The sequence below is a fragment of the Miscanthus floridulus genome, chromosome 18 (genome assembly GCF_019320115.1).
Source record: "Miscanthus floridulus cultivar M001 chromosome 18, ASM1932011v1, whole genome shotgun sequence".
NCBI classification, from domain to species: domain Eukaryota; kingdom Viridiplantae; phylum Streptophyta; class Magnoliopsida; order Poales; family Poaceae; genus Miscanthus; species Miscanthus floridulus.
In genome coordinates this window covers 36,490,247-36,503,820 of record NC_089597.1, presented here as the reverse complement: position 1 = coordinate 36,503,820, position 13,574 = coordinate 36,490,247, and positions in this window count along the sequence as shown.

The window sequence follows — 13,574 nt, the reverse complement described above, 5'->3', positions numbered from 1 at the left end:
GGCGCGACTTTCATTTTCCCAACATGCGTACTTTGGTGCAGGACTTTGTGAAGGCTTGCGTCACCTGCCAGCAGTACAAGGCCGACCATCTGCAGCCGGCCGGCCTACTGCAGTCCCTCCCGGTGCCGTCCGCGGTCTGGGCTGACCTCGTCATCGACTTCATTGAGGCGCTCCCCAAGGTCCAGGGCAAGACGGTTATTCTCTCCGTGGTGGATCGCTTCAGCAAGTACTGCCATTTTATTCCCTTGGCGCATCCCTACACCGCCGAGTCCGTCGCCAACGCCTTCTTCGCCGACATCGTCCGCCTCCATGGCGTTCCACAGTCCATTACATCGGACCGCGACCCGGTGTTCACCTCGGCGTTCTGGTAGGAGCTCATGAGGCTCACGGGGACGAAGCTCTACATGTCATCCGCCTTCCACCCGCAAACGGACGGCCAAACGGAGGCCGCCAACCGGGTCATCGTCATGTACTTGAGATGCTTCACCGGCGATCGCCCCCGGCAGTGGATCCGGTGGCTGCCATGGGCGGAGTACACCTACAACACCGCCTTTCAGTCCTCCCTGCGCGACACTCCCTTTCGTGTGGTTTATGGCAGGGACCCGCCGACCATCCGGTCCTATGAGCAGGGCGAAGCTCGTGTCGCTGCGGTCGCCCAGGAGATGGAGGAACGGGCGGCGTTCTTGGACGACGTTCGTGTCCGTCTTGAGCAGGCTCAGGCGGTCCAGAAGCGAGTCTACGACCAGCGTCATCGTCGCGTCGTCTACAACGTTGGTGATTGGGCGCTTCTACGTCTCCGGCAGCGTGCTGCTGCGTCCTTGCCTCACGCGGTGCGCGGTAAGCTGAAGCCGCGCTTCGTCGGGCCCTACCTGGTGACCGAGGTCATCAACGAGGCGGCCGTGCGCCTGCAGCTGCCACCAGACGCCCGGCTGCACGATGTCTTCCACGTGGGCGTCCTCAAGAAGTTTGTGGGAACTCCGCCGGCTGCTCCACCGGCGCTGCCGCCCCTCTGCAACGGTGCTGTCGTGCCTGCGCCATCGCGGGTGTCCCAGGGCCGCCTGGCTCGCGGTGTCTGACAGGTCCTCGTCGAGTGGGAAGGTCAAGACTCCGCCTCCGCTTCCTGGGAAGATTGGGACGATTTCCGTGCTCGGTTTCCTTCCTTTCAGCTCGAGGACGAGCTGGCCTTCGAGGCGGGGAGAGATGTCATGTACGGACGCGTGTACTCCAGGCGCAGGCGCGCCCGCGACGTACGTAGGGCGGCCGAACGCGCTGCTCGCCAGGCGCAAGCCGCGCCCACGGAGGCCCAGCAGCCACTGCGTGGCTAGAGGAGCTCAGATTTAGAAAGTAATCAAGTTATTTTCCTTGAAATTAGCATCTATTTGTTACCTAAAATTAGGAGGTTTGTTTCCCTTTGATAGCAGCGGCATAGGCTATAAATATTTGTAATTGGCACTTGAGAAATTAAGCAAGAATATTATCTCTTCCTATCTCATCTACAAGCCTGCGGTAGAGGGGTATAACCTCACCGGAGAAGACGGCAGACGGCTACGAGTTGCGTAGCTGAGGCCCTGCGCGTCGAGGGTTCGACGACCTTGACACTAACCTTAATGAAATCCAGTTTGGAGCAGCCGATAAACCAGCCACAGCAGAAACAGAATGACTAGTTTCAACAAAATAGCTTGCTTATTACCATTGATACGAGTATTGCGCAACATATTATATCCCATTGCAACACATAGACATAGTTGCTAGTCTATATCTATATCTAATATTAAATAGAAAAAATTCTTTCGTCTCTCACTCACTACCCCATCTGTCCGTTCCTTATTTCTCTTCTATGTCACTTGATTCGAGATCCCTCACTCTCTTTTTTCTCACTTTGAGTTTGGAACTATAAAACTTTTTATTGGTGTTGCATCACTCATGGCATGTCTTATAGCCAGACAAGCCCACTCATGAGACAGCCTGCCTGCGAGTGTATAGCTCGTCTTCCACTTTTCAACTCAGAACATACAAACTATAGCTACTCATTTTAAGCTGAGTCAAGCTTATGTTAATTTACCATTCTAGATTAATCCTTTATTGCAACTAGTACTTATTTTGTCTTGGAATTTTTTAATTTAAGGTTGGGTCAAGCCTAATTCAATAAAAATAGCTAGCTCAATATCATTGGCATGAGCACCGCATAACAAATCGTCGCGTTGCAATGTATGGACATGTTTGCTATATATATAATATTAAAGAGCAAAAGTCCCTTTTTTTACGTCTTTCACTCTCTCCCACGGTAGTCCCTCACTCCTCTTCTGTCCTGCGATCTGTCGTCCCTCACTCTCATGCTTCTCGGTTTTGAGTTTGGAGCTATAAAATCTTTATTGGCACCACAACACTCATGTCATGACCTGGACTCCCAAACTTGTAAGCATCATGACTTGCAAACATGTGGCTTGTTCTCTACCTATTTTAAACCCACAATAAGTACGCACAATAGCGACATATTTAAGTTGTGTCAATTTTTCATATGATATTAATCCTTTTATTGCACTAACATTTATTATGGGTTTTGAAATTTATTTGACTTAAGGTTGGTCCAAGCCAACTAAATTTAACAAAAATAGCTAGCTCATTATCATGAGTATAAACACCGCATAATAAACTGTATTTTTCGTTGCAACGTACGAGCATGTTTGCTAGTAATATTAAAGAGTGATAATTTCTTTCTTCCGTCTCTCGCTCTCTCTCCCGTATGTCCATCACTCCTCTTTCATCGTCCCTGTCGGGGTTATAACCCCGGGGTGTCCAAAGGCACCAATTAGTTAACAGGCCGCGCGGCCTGCTATACAGCAGCGAACGAAGGCCCGAACGACCGAGGCCCAGCGAAAGCCGAGTGGAGCAGGCTAGCCGCCAAGGCCAGGGTCATCCCCAACCTCTTCCACCCGCCTTAGTACACGACACTCGCAAGATGCACGACCTCTCCCTGTCATGACCCCCGGAAGGGATGGGGGGAGGTCGAGCGCAGCTAGGAACGACTGCTCTGACAAGAGCAAGCATGCCGCACTGACCCCGCAAGGACCGAGGCGACAGCAGTCACCTCGGCCCGGCTAGACGCCATCCTTGTGTCATGCCGCACCGACGAGACAACACCACACCACGGTGGCAATGGGTACGATACCCACAGTCTAAATACGGACCGACTGGACGCTTGTACGATCCCACCCACTACGGGATGGGATCCACGATAAGGGACTCGACGAAAAGGCCATTCGGACTGGCAGAGCGCCCTGACCCCGACGATCGGGTCGTGGCCCTCGGCCTCGCAAAGCGACCAAGTGATCGACAAACCAGGACAGCTACCTACTTTGGGTACGACACCCCTGGGAACCCAGAGACGATGACGAAGGCCACGACGGACACCGCATTGCACAGGACAACTGACGAACCGCCATTGAGGCTATAGTGCCACCACGGCCGACACAGTAGCGCCACGTCACATCCTGCCGCAACGAGGCCAGAAGACCATGCCAATAGCCACGACCGAACATGCACTAGAAGACAGCGTAGCTTGCAAGCCAAGTTAGCTAGGCCCTCCCTCAGGCTCTCGACCCTTCAGTCGGGAGAACCTCATCTTTGTATAAGCCCTAGCCCCGAACTCTATATAAGGGCAGCCAGGGCACCCATCTCGGGGATGATTCACATACTCTACCATTCCATTCATTCACCATTGTAGTACGGTTCCTAGATCCTCTCTTCGGGCAGCCCTTCACCTAGCATAGGTCCTTCCATCTCTTCCACCTTTCTTGCACCCCCTATTGTAAGAACTTCAGAGCATTCAAGTGAGGAACACGCACTCGATCATCTCTGAGACTAGACATAGGGCTCCAGCCAAAATCAGTACAAATCCTCGTGTCTATTGGATGCTACCATCGTCTTTCTAGAGCAGCACGACAATCGTATAAGTTTACTAGTCCGGTTTACAAAACACCAACAGTTGGCGCGCCAGGTAGGGGCCCATCGTGCACTCTCAATTGTAGAGAAGGAAGCGATGGCTTCTCACACTGCCTGTGGACTCGCTCATGGAATGGCCCATGGTGGCCACATCCACCACGAAAACTATGAGTTCACCGGCATCGAAGGGCCAGCACCCGCGCCCGCCTTCAACCGCTGTCTGGACCTTTGTTCTAGAAATCTGGATCCCATGGTCCACGGTGGGCAAACTCTCAGAACCGCCCCCAGAGGCTGCATCCCAAAGTTCACCTGCAAAGGGGGGCCAACACCCTCTCTCACCACCACCGGCGGACAAGCTCACGGAATGGCCCACGGCGGCCACATCCAAATGCTTACCACGACAGGAGGGCCAGCACCTTCCCACGTTGAAGATCATGATCAAGTCCCCCGCTCCGGAAACCCTGAGCCCTCGGGCCATGATAGGCGGACTCATGGAACGACTTTAAAAGGCCATGCCCAGGGACCCGTCACAGCAAAACAACCGATTCCATCCATCGACAAGCCGTCCGCCGACAAGGCAAGGCGAATGATGACTCTGGCGAGGAGGAAGGTCGACATAACAATAGCCTAGGCCAAAGTCACTTTGTTTTACCTAAAATGGTCGGAAGCAGCGATCACCTTCGATAGGTCTGATCACGCCAACCACATTCAGCCGCCAGGGCGGTTTCCCCTCGTCGTCAGTGCAATGGTCGGAGAAATGCGTCTCACCAAGGTGTTGATGGATGGGGAAAGCGGACTTAATGTCCTATATTTGCGGACGTACGATGCTATGGGCCTCTCCAGAGTAGCAATATGGCCAACGAATGTCCCTGTCTATGGGGTCGTACCCGGAATGCGAGTATCACCCCTCGGGCGAATCACCCTATCCGTCACATTTGGAGGACGAGCAAACTTTCAGACAGAGACGCTCGACTTTGAGGTAATCGACCTCCCTAGCGCTTATCAAGCCATCTTGGGCCGGCCGTGCTACGCAAAATTCATGGCCATTCCTAATTACACCTACCTCAAGCTTAAGCTCCCCAACCCTCGGGGGATCATCACGGTAAGTGACGACCTGCACCAGGCGCACTCTTGCGAGGAGGAAAACCTCAACATCACGATGGCAACAATTCGAGCCTTAGAACTGCGAGCTATCTAGGCTACCTTGACCGAAGTCGCACCCAAGTCCAGCACAAGGAAGCAGTATGTGGGAGCCTTTAAGCCCACTAAGGACACCAAGGCAGTACAAGTCAACCCCAAAGACACCAGCAAAACCGTTCGGATCGGCTGCAACCTTTCTGACCAGCAAGAGCACGAGCTCACCGACTTCCTACTCCGAAATTGGGACATCTTTGCATGGAAACCTTCCAACATGCCAGGAATCCCAATGTAGGTCACTGAGCATAGCCTCGATATCTTGCCTAGATCCAAACCGATCAAATAGCGCCTCTGCCGTTTCGACGACGAAAGATGGAAGGCCATTGGATAAGAAATCGCCATGCTCCTGGTGGCAGGATTCATCAATGAAGTATTCCACCCTAAATGGATCGCTAACCCGATCCTAGTTCGGAAGAAGAACGGGACCTGGAGGATGTGCGTGGACTACACCAACCTAAACAAGGCATGTCCAAAGGTACCCTACCCCGCTACCGTGAATCGATCAAGTCATTGACTCGACCACGGGTTGTGAAACCCTCTGCTTCCTGGACACATATTTGGGGTATCATCAAATCACAATGAAGGAGGTCGTCCAGCTCACAACTTCCTTTATCACCCCATTCGGCGCCTACTGCTATGTCATCATGCCTTTTGGACTCAAGAACGCTGGAGCCACCTACCAGAGGCGCATGAACCGATGCCTCAGCGAACTCGCTGGGGACATCATAGTAGTCTACATCAACGACATCATTGTAAAGTCTAGGAAAGCTGACTAGCTGGTTAGCAACCTAGAGGCCGCCTTTACTCATCTCAGAGAATTCAAGATCAAGCTCAACCCCCAAAAGTGCGTTTTCGGGATCCCCAAGGGAAAGCTTCTCGGGTTCATCGTTTCTGAGTGGGGCATCGAAGCCAACCTAGAGAAGATTACATAGATCAAGAATCTAGGTCCCATCATGAACCTAAAGGGAGTCCAGAAGCTCATGGGATGCCTAGCCTCCCTTAGCCGATTAATCTCGCGGCTAGGGAAGCACGGCATGCCACTATATAGGCTCCTAAAAAAGGCCGACCAGTTCACCTAGACGACTAAAGCGCAGGAGGCCTTCGAGAAGCTCAAAGCATTCCTAGCAATGACCCCCACGCTGGTATCACCCGAGAAGGGGGAACCGCTCCTTCTCTACATTGTCGCAACCACCCAGGTGGTCAGTGCGGTGCTCGTCGTTGAGCGAGAAGAAAGTGAGCACTCCCACAAGATCCAGAGGATGGTATACTTCATCAGCAAAGTTCTCTCGGACACTAAGGTGCGTTACCCGTAGATTCAAAAGCTTATCTACGCTGTCCTCGTTGCCAAACGAAAGTTGTTGCACTACTTTGAGGGGCACCCCATCATAGTCGTGGTGTCTGCCCCACTCCGTGTGGCTAAATGGGTAACCAAGCTCATGGGTTACCACATCACGTACGTCCCAAGAATGGCGATCAAATTGCAAGTCCTCGCGGACTTCATCGCTGAATGGACCGAAGTACAGATGCCCCACCTCTGACCTGTCAGGAATACTGGACGCTGTATTTCAATGGGTCGCTCATGGCCATGGGCGTGGGGGTCGGGATCATTCTGATCTCCCCGATAAGAGAGCGCGTGGAGTACGCCATCCAACTCCACTTGCGGGCAACCAACAACGTCGCGGAATATGAAGCTCTCATCCATGGGCTCAGAATTGCCTCCGAGCTAGGCGCCTGTCGCCTCTTCATCAGGGGGGACTCGGAGCTGGTCATCAGCCAGGTCATGAAAGAAGCATCATGTCATGACAGCAAGATAGCGGCTTACTATAACAAAGTCTGGAAACTCAAAGAAAGATTCAATGGGCTGGAACTCCACCACATCCTTAGGTGAGACACCTAGTCACCGATTCCCTGGCTAAGATCGTGTCGAGCCGAGGATTAGCCCTACCAGGAGTGTTCGTCAATGACGCGCACGAACCATCAGTGAGAGCCATTCGGTTGCATGACCAAACGATGGGTGCGGCTGGCAAGGCGGAACCCGCCCTGTAGGTCAAACACCACCACTACCCGAAGGCCACGAGACCTCTCGGCCTGATGGCGATCGACTAGGCGGTGATGGACAATAGGTCAGACTGGACCGCACCTTTCATAGAATATCTAGCGCGAGGGAATTTACTAGATGACCTAACGGAGGCACAACGCCTATGAAAGCTCTAGTTTGGTTTTGGTTAATTGATGAAACCCTAAGTGCTAACCTAGTATATCAAAGTGATTATGAGATAGGTAGCACTACTCTAAGTAATGAAGCAATGATGAAGATCATGATGATGGTGATGGCATGGTGGTGATCAAGTGCTTGAACTTGGAAAAGAAGAAAGAGAAAAACAAAAGGCTCAAGGCAAAGGTATAAATAGTAGGAGCCATTTTGTTTTAAGTGATCGAGACACTTAGCGAGTGTGATCACATTTAGGATCGATAGCCATACTATTAAGAGGGGTGAAACTCATATCGAAATGCGGTTATCAAAGTGCCACTAGATGCTCTAACTCATTGCAAATGCATTTAGGATCTAGTGGAGTGCTAACACCCTTGAAAATGTTTGTGAAAATATGCTAACACATGTGCACAAGGTGATACACTTGGTGGTTGGCACATTTGAGCAAGGGTAAGGAACTTCACCGACGGAGTGTACGCCCGTAGAGTGCGGACAGTCCGACGGTGCCACCGACGCCCTAGACAGAAAAGATGAAGGTCACTGTAAGTGACCGGACGCTGGTCTTGGTTGGACCGGCGCGTCCGGTCAGTGGCAACAGAGGGTGCGCAGCGTCGGTCTCTGACCAGACGTTGGGTCACTTAGTGACCGGACGCTGATAGGCTACATCCGGTCCCGCTGATGTGGTAGTGCATAGGGGAGTCACCGAGTGACCAGACGTTGGGTGAGTCCGGTCGAGTCATGAAAAGTCGTCTCTAGATGCTTACGGGAAACGACCGGACGCTGAGGTTCGGCGTCCGGTCACTTTGAGCTACTGTGTTCGATCACTTTGAGCTGCTACATTTAGTCATCACTTGACCATTGAGATTGGGCGATCAACATTTAAAGAGAGGGGGCACGTGGCACGCATCGCATGACCAGACGCTGAGGTCCAGCGTCCGGTTGTCACCCCGTTTTGTGCCTAGTGAAGGGGTACAACGGCTCTATTCATGGGGGCTCTCTATTTAAGCCCCATGGTTGGCTCAAGCTCACTCTCTTGGCTATTTGCATTGACATAGCAACCTTGTGAGCTTAGCAAAGCCCTCCCACTCATCTTCATCATTGATCCATCATCATTGTGAGATTGGGAGAGAATCCAAGTGCATTGCTTGAGTGATTGCATCTAGAGGCACTTGGTATTTGTGTTTCACTATGGGATTCACTTGTTTCTCTTGGTGGTTGCCACCACCTAGATGGCTTGGAGCAGCGGAGGAGGATTGGCACGAGTTGGTGATTGTTCGTGGCCATCTCCGGCGATTGTGAGGGGATTTGTACCTTCCCTGACGGAGTGCCAAAAGGTAGCTCTAGTGGATTGCTTGTGTCATTGAGTTACCTCACTTGTGGGTAGGTTCTTGCGGTGTCCAATTGTGTGGACGAGGTTCGTGCAACACCTCTTAGCCGCCGAACCACCAAGTGTTGGTCGACATAATGGGGACGTAGCGTGTTGGCAAGCACGTGAACCTCAGGAGAAAATTGGTTTTCTCTTGCCCTTTGGTATTCTCCTAGTGATTTATAAAGTATTCATCTTGTGATTGGTTCACTCCTCTACGCGGTGGTATAATCACCTCACTTACTCATTTACATTTCCACAAACTAGCTATAACAAGCTCTTTAGTGTAGCTAGAATTGAGAGCTTGCTTTATGGATTAAGTTCATCTAGTGGAGCTCTTTAGTGTAGCAATTGTGAGAGCTCTTAGTGAGTAGTGACCTTATAAATTGTGTGCCTAGTGATCATAACAACTAGAATTGTTGGATAGGTGGCTTGCAACCCTTGTAGAGCTAGAGCAAGTTTGCATTTCACTATTTGTTATACTAACCAAATTGCTCTAGTCAGTTTGTAGATTTTTAAATAGGCTATTCACCCCCCTCTAGCCATATTAGGACCTTTCAGCCTAGCAAGGCGTTGCAAATCCTACATGATCATAGGAAACGTCCTCTACAAGCGTAGCACCTCAGGGATTCTCCAGAGATGCATTTCGCAAGAAGAAGGGCGGCGACTTCTGCGGGAAGCCCACACGGGAATCTGTGGACATCATGCAGCGCCCAGAACACTGGTCGGGAAAGTCTTTTGGCAAGGCTTCTACTGGCTCACAATGGTTGTAGACGCCCAACAAATCGTACGAAGCTGCGAAGGATGCTAGTTTTATGTGTGGCCAACACACTTACCTGCGCAAGAGCTACAAACCATCCCATTAACGTGGCCCTTCGCAACCTAGGGGCTTGACCTGCTTGGGCCATTCAGGAAAGCACCGGGGGTTACACCCATCTTCTGGTGACAATCGACAAGCTCACCAAGTGGATCGAAGCTAAACCCATAACAAGAGTAAGATTCGAAGACGCGGTGGAAATCTTCCTCAACGTCATATACAAATTTGGGGTCCCAAACTCCATAATCACCAACAATGGCATGCTCTTCACCGAGAAGAAGTTTCTCTGATTTGACGACGACTATGGCATTCGAGTCAACTGGGCCTCCGTTGCTCACCCACGAACGAATGGCCAAGTGGAGCGTGCGAATGCCATGATACTTTAGGCTCTCAAACCCCTCATCTTCGATAGGTTCGACAAATTTGTGGGGTGATGGGTGGGGGAGGTATCAGCCATGCTCTGGGGCTTGAGGATGACTCCAAACTAGTCCACTGGCTTTACACTGTTCTTCATGGTGTATGGCACCGAGGCCGTCCTACCGACCGACCTCGACTATGGAGCACCGCGAGTCCTGGTGTACGACAAAGCCAAAGTGGAGAATGACTGGCAAGACACACTTGACCAACTGGATGAGGCCCATGAGACCGCACTTCTCTGCTCCGCAAAGTGCCAGCAAGCTACGGAGGTATCACAATAAGAATGTACGAGAGCGAGCATTCTAAGTTGGCGACCTCGTCCTACGGTGAATCCAAACCACCAAGGACGTGCACAAGCTAACACCACCCTAGGAAGGGCCCTACATCATCGCCAACATCATCCGCCTAGGATCTTACCGACTCATGAATGACATCGGCGAAGTCTACACCAATTCCTGGAACATTGAGCAGCTACGCAGATTCTACCCTTAGCCCTCCTTCCCAAATCTATGTCAATCCTCCAATCCTCTCAAACTAACCCCGTTCGTGAAGGGATCATAGACAGGAATAGCCCCAGAAGAATGAGGCAAAGGGTAGGACATGAAAAGGTAATAGGCGAAGCACACGTAAGACATGAGCCCTGTTTTCTCACTTCTTTAATTTCTTGCACGATCTTCTCCTGCATCATATGCAAGTGGTCGCCGTTAAGCCACGCAGTGACCAGGGAAGTAGCGACCCCTTGAGTCCACATGCAGAACGACCCACCGCATCCATGACCCCATGTCGTGCCTAGGAATACAACCTTTTAGCTGGTCCTTAGAAGGGATCAAGGCCAAAAAAAAGCGATAGGGGCAGGGAGGAGATGGGCCCCCATGGCTCTAATCGGTGGTGCGGAGCCACATGACCATCTCTCCCTTTGTTCGAGTCATATGCTTCGAAGTCTCCTAGGTTGACCCCCTCTAGGGGGACGCATCTTGCCCTCTAGCCTCTGCGAAGGCGGTTGGGGACCAACGGGGATGTCTCACGTAAGGCACAGTCGAACTCTACATCGATTGGGGAGGATATTGGGTCTCGCTTGGATTACACATTGACCCTGGTGAGGCACACCGCTCTGACCGCGTGGTTATGGTGGACATGCCTCTCCCTGCGTGGGGCAAAACCAAAATTGACCAAAAAAACACAGGTCGCAACGACCCCCGAGGTCGCTAGGAATCCTGAGACAATCAGAGTTAAGTCCCTATGACACGCCCTTTCTCGGGATCCTAGATCCACAACCTAAAACCGATGGAGCTATAGGGGTCAGCAAGCCCTCGCGGATAATCCCTCGGGCGCATGGGGCCAATGACGATGCCCTCCTCACGAAGCAGCGCCAAAAGCATGCACGAAAACAACCCCACCACGATCCTAGTGTGCATGATCTAGGCCAGCTCAAACCTAAGTGTTGACTTTTGGTCAGAGCAAAATGCCCCACAATCACGCCGCCGCTCAGAAATGAGGTCATAACATGTTCAGCAAACGGGGATACTCGGGCCAAATAGGTCAGAGCACTAACGAAGCCGAGGCTTTTAGGCCAAAGGCAACCTTTCCATCCCATGAGAAGGAAGGTCGGCTGCCCGCGTAGAGAAATCTAGCTTCGGAAACAAAGCCCCACAACCGAGCCCAATGGCTCAGGGGCTCGGCACAACCTCGAGGTAGGAATGTAAAGTTAAAAAAACATGTTCTATGGGTACAAGCATTCTAGGTGCGGGTGAAAGCCCTAGTTTGATTTTGGATAATTGATGAAACCTAGGACTAACCTTTGATCTAAGTGTGTGAATTAGAAAAGGTGGTCCAATCCAAGTGATTGAGCAAGATGAGGTCCATGGTGATGAAGGTGGACATGTGTTGATGATGATCAAGCTCAACATGGAAAAGAAGAAAGAGAAAAACAAAACCAAGAAGATCAAGGCAAAGGTATATGATATGTTTTTGTTTTGCACTCAAGACACCAGAGGGTGAGTGACTTAGGATCGATAGCCATACTATAAAGAGGGAAAATCTTTGGCTAAACGGTTTATCGAGTGCCACTAGGTGACATGATTCTTGCATATGCATTTAGGAAACTAGTGTGCTAACTTTGACCCTTGTAAAATGCTTTGAAAAAATGCTAGCACACATGCACACAAGTTCTACACTTTGTGGTTAGCAAGTTGGAAGCAAGGGTGAAGTGGTTGTGGACTTAGAAAAAGAAAAGGAGGTGGAAGTCCATGACCGGATGCTGGCCGTGGGGTGACGGGACTCACCCCGACGTGTCTAGTCATTTATAGGCAAGGCGACATTGCTAGCCGAGCAGGCCGAGGTGCGACCGGGTGCTACCACCAGAGTGTTTTCCTAAACGCTAAACGGTAAACAGTCGGTCACCTACCGTTTAGCCATTATTCGGGCAAAACGTCCCATTAAATGGGCTAAACGGCCAATTAAACAGGGTAAACGGGTGATTAAACGGAAACGGTGCACCACTGTGTAGCATTTACACGGTGTGTAAACGGGCTAAACGACCATTTAGGCGAACAGTGCCACCAGCGCGTCCGATCACTTGTTGGTGGCTGGCGACCTAGCGCCATCAGACGCGCAGGGGATGAGTCCGGTCAGTGCTGACGTATGGTGACATTGACTTCACGGGCGCGCGTAGAGAAGAAGAAAGAAGACCGAATGCTGGGGCACATCAGGTCGCCTCTAACCTGACCCGTCTGGCTAGAGAAAACCGGCTCTGGATGCTCTCTAGACTTGATCTGACTCTCGGTGGTTTAGGGTCCGGTCGTTCTAGTGTTGAGTCTGGTCGTTACTTAACGTATCGCGTGACTGAGAGATGACCGTTGAGATAGAATGAGTAGAATTCAAAGGCGCGACATGTGGATGACCAAGGCCGACCGGACATAGCTGACCAAATGTTGGGGTCGTCTGGTCAGGCGAGTCCGGTCACGCCTGTGAGGGCCAATGGTTCTTTGAGCTCTTGGGCTCTATTTAAAGGGGTTGGCCGGCTTGGGGCTCACTCTCTTGGTACTTTGACATACTTGATATCCTTGTGAGCCTAAGCAAACACCTCCCACTCGTGTCCATCATTGCATCATCATAGTGAGATTGGGAGTGATTTCAAGTGCATTTGCTTGAGTGATTGCATATAGTGGCACTTGAGGATCGTTGTGGCTGTGGATTTCTTATTTCTCTTGGTGGTTGCTGCCACCTAGATGGCTTGGAGCAGTGGAGGAGGATTGGCACGAGTTGGTGATTGTTCATGGCCATCTTTTGGTGATTGTGAGGGGTCTTGTGCCTTCCCCGGCGGAGAGACGAAAGATAACTCTAGTGGATTGCTCGTGTCATTGAGTTACCTCACTTATGGGTAGGTTCTTGCAGTGTCCAATTGTGTGGACGAGGTTTGTGCAACACCTCTTAGCTGTCAAACCACCAAGTGTTGGTCGACACAACAGGGGCAAGCACATGAACCTCGGGAGAAAAATTGATTGTCTCTTGCCCTTTGGTATTCTCCCGGTGATTGAATTGGTATTCATCTTGTGATTGGTTCACTCCTCTACATGGTAGTATAATCACTCTACTCACTCATTTATATTCCTGCAAACTAGTTG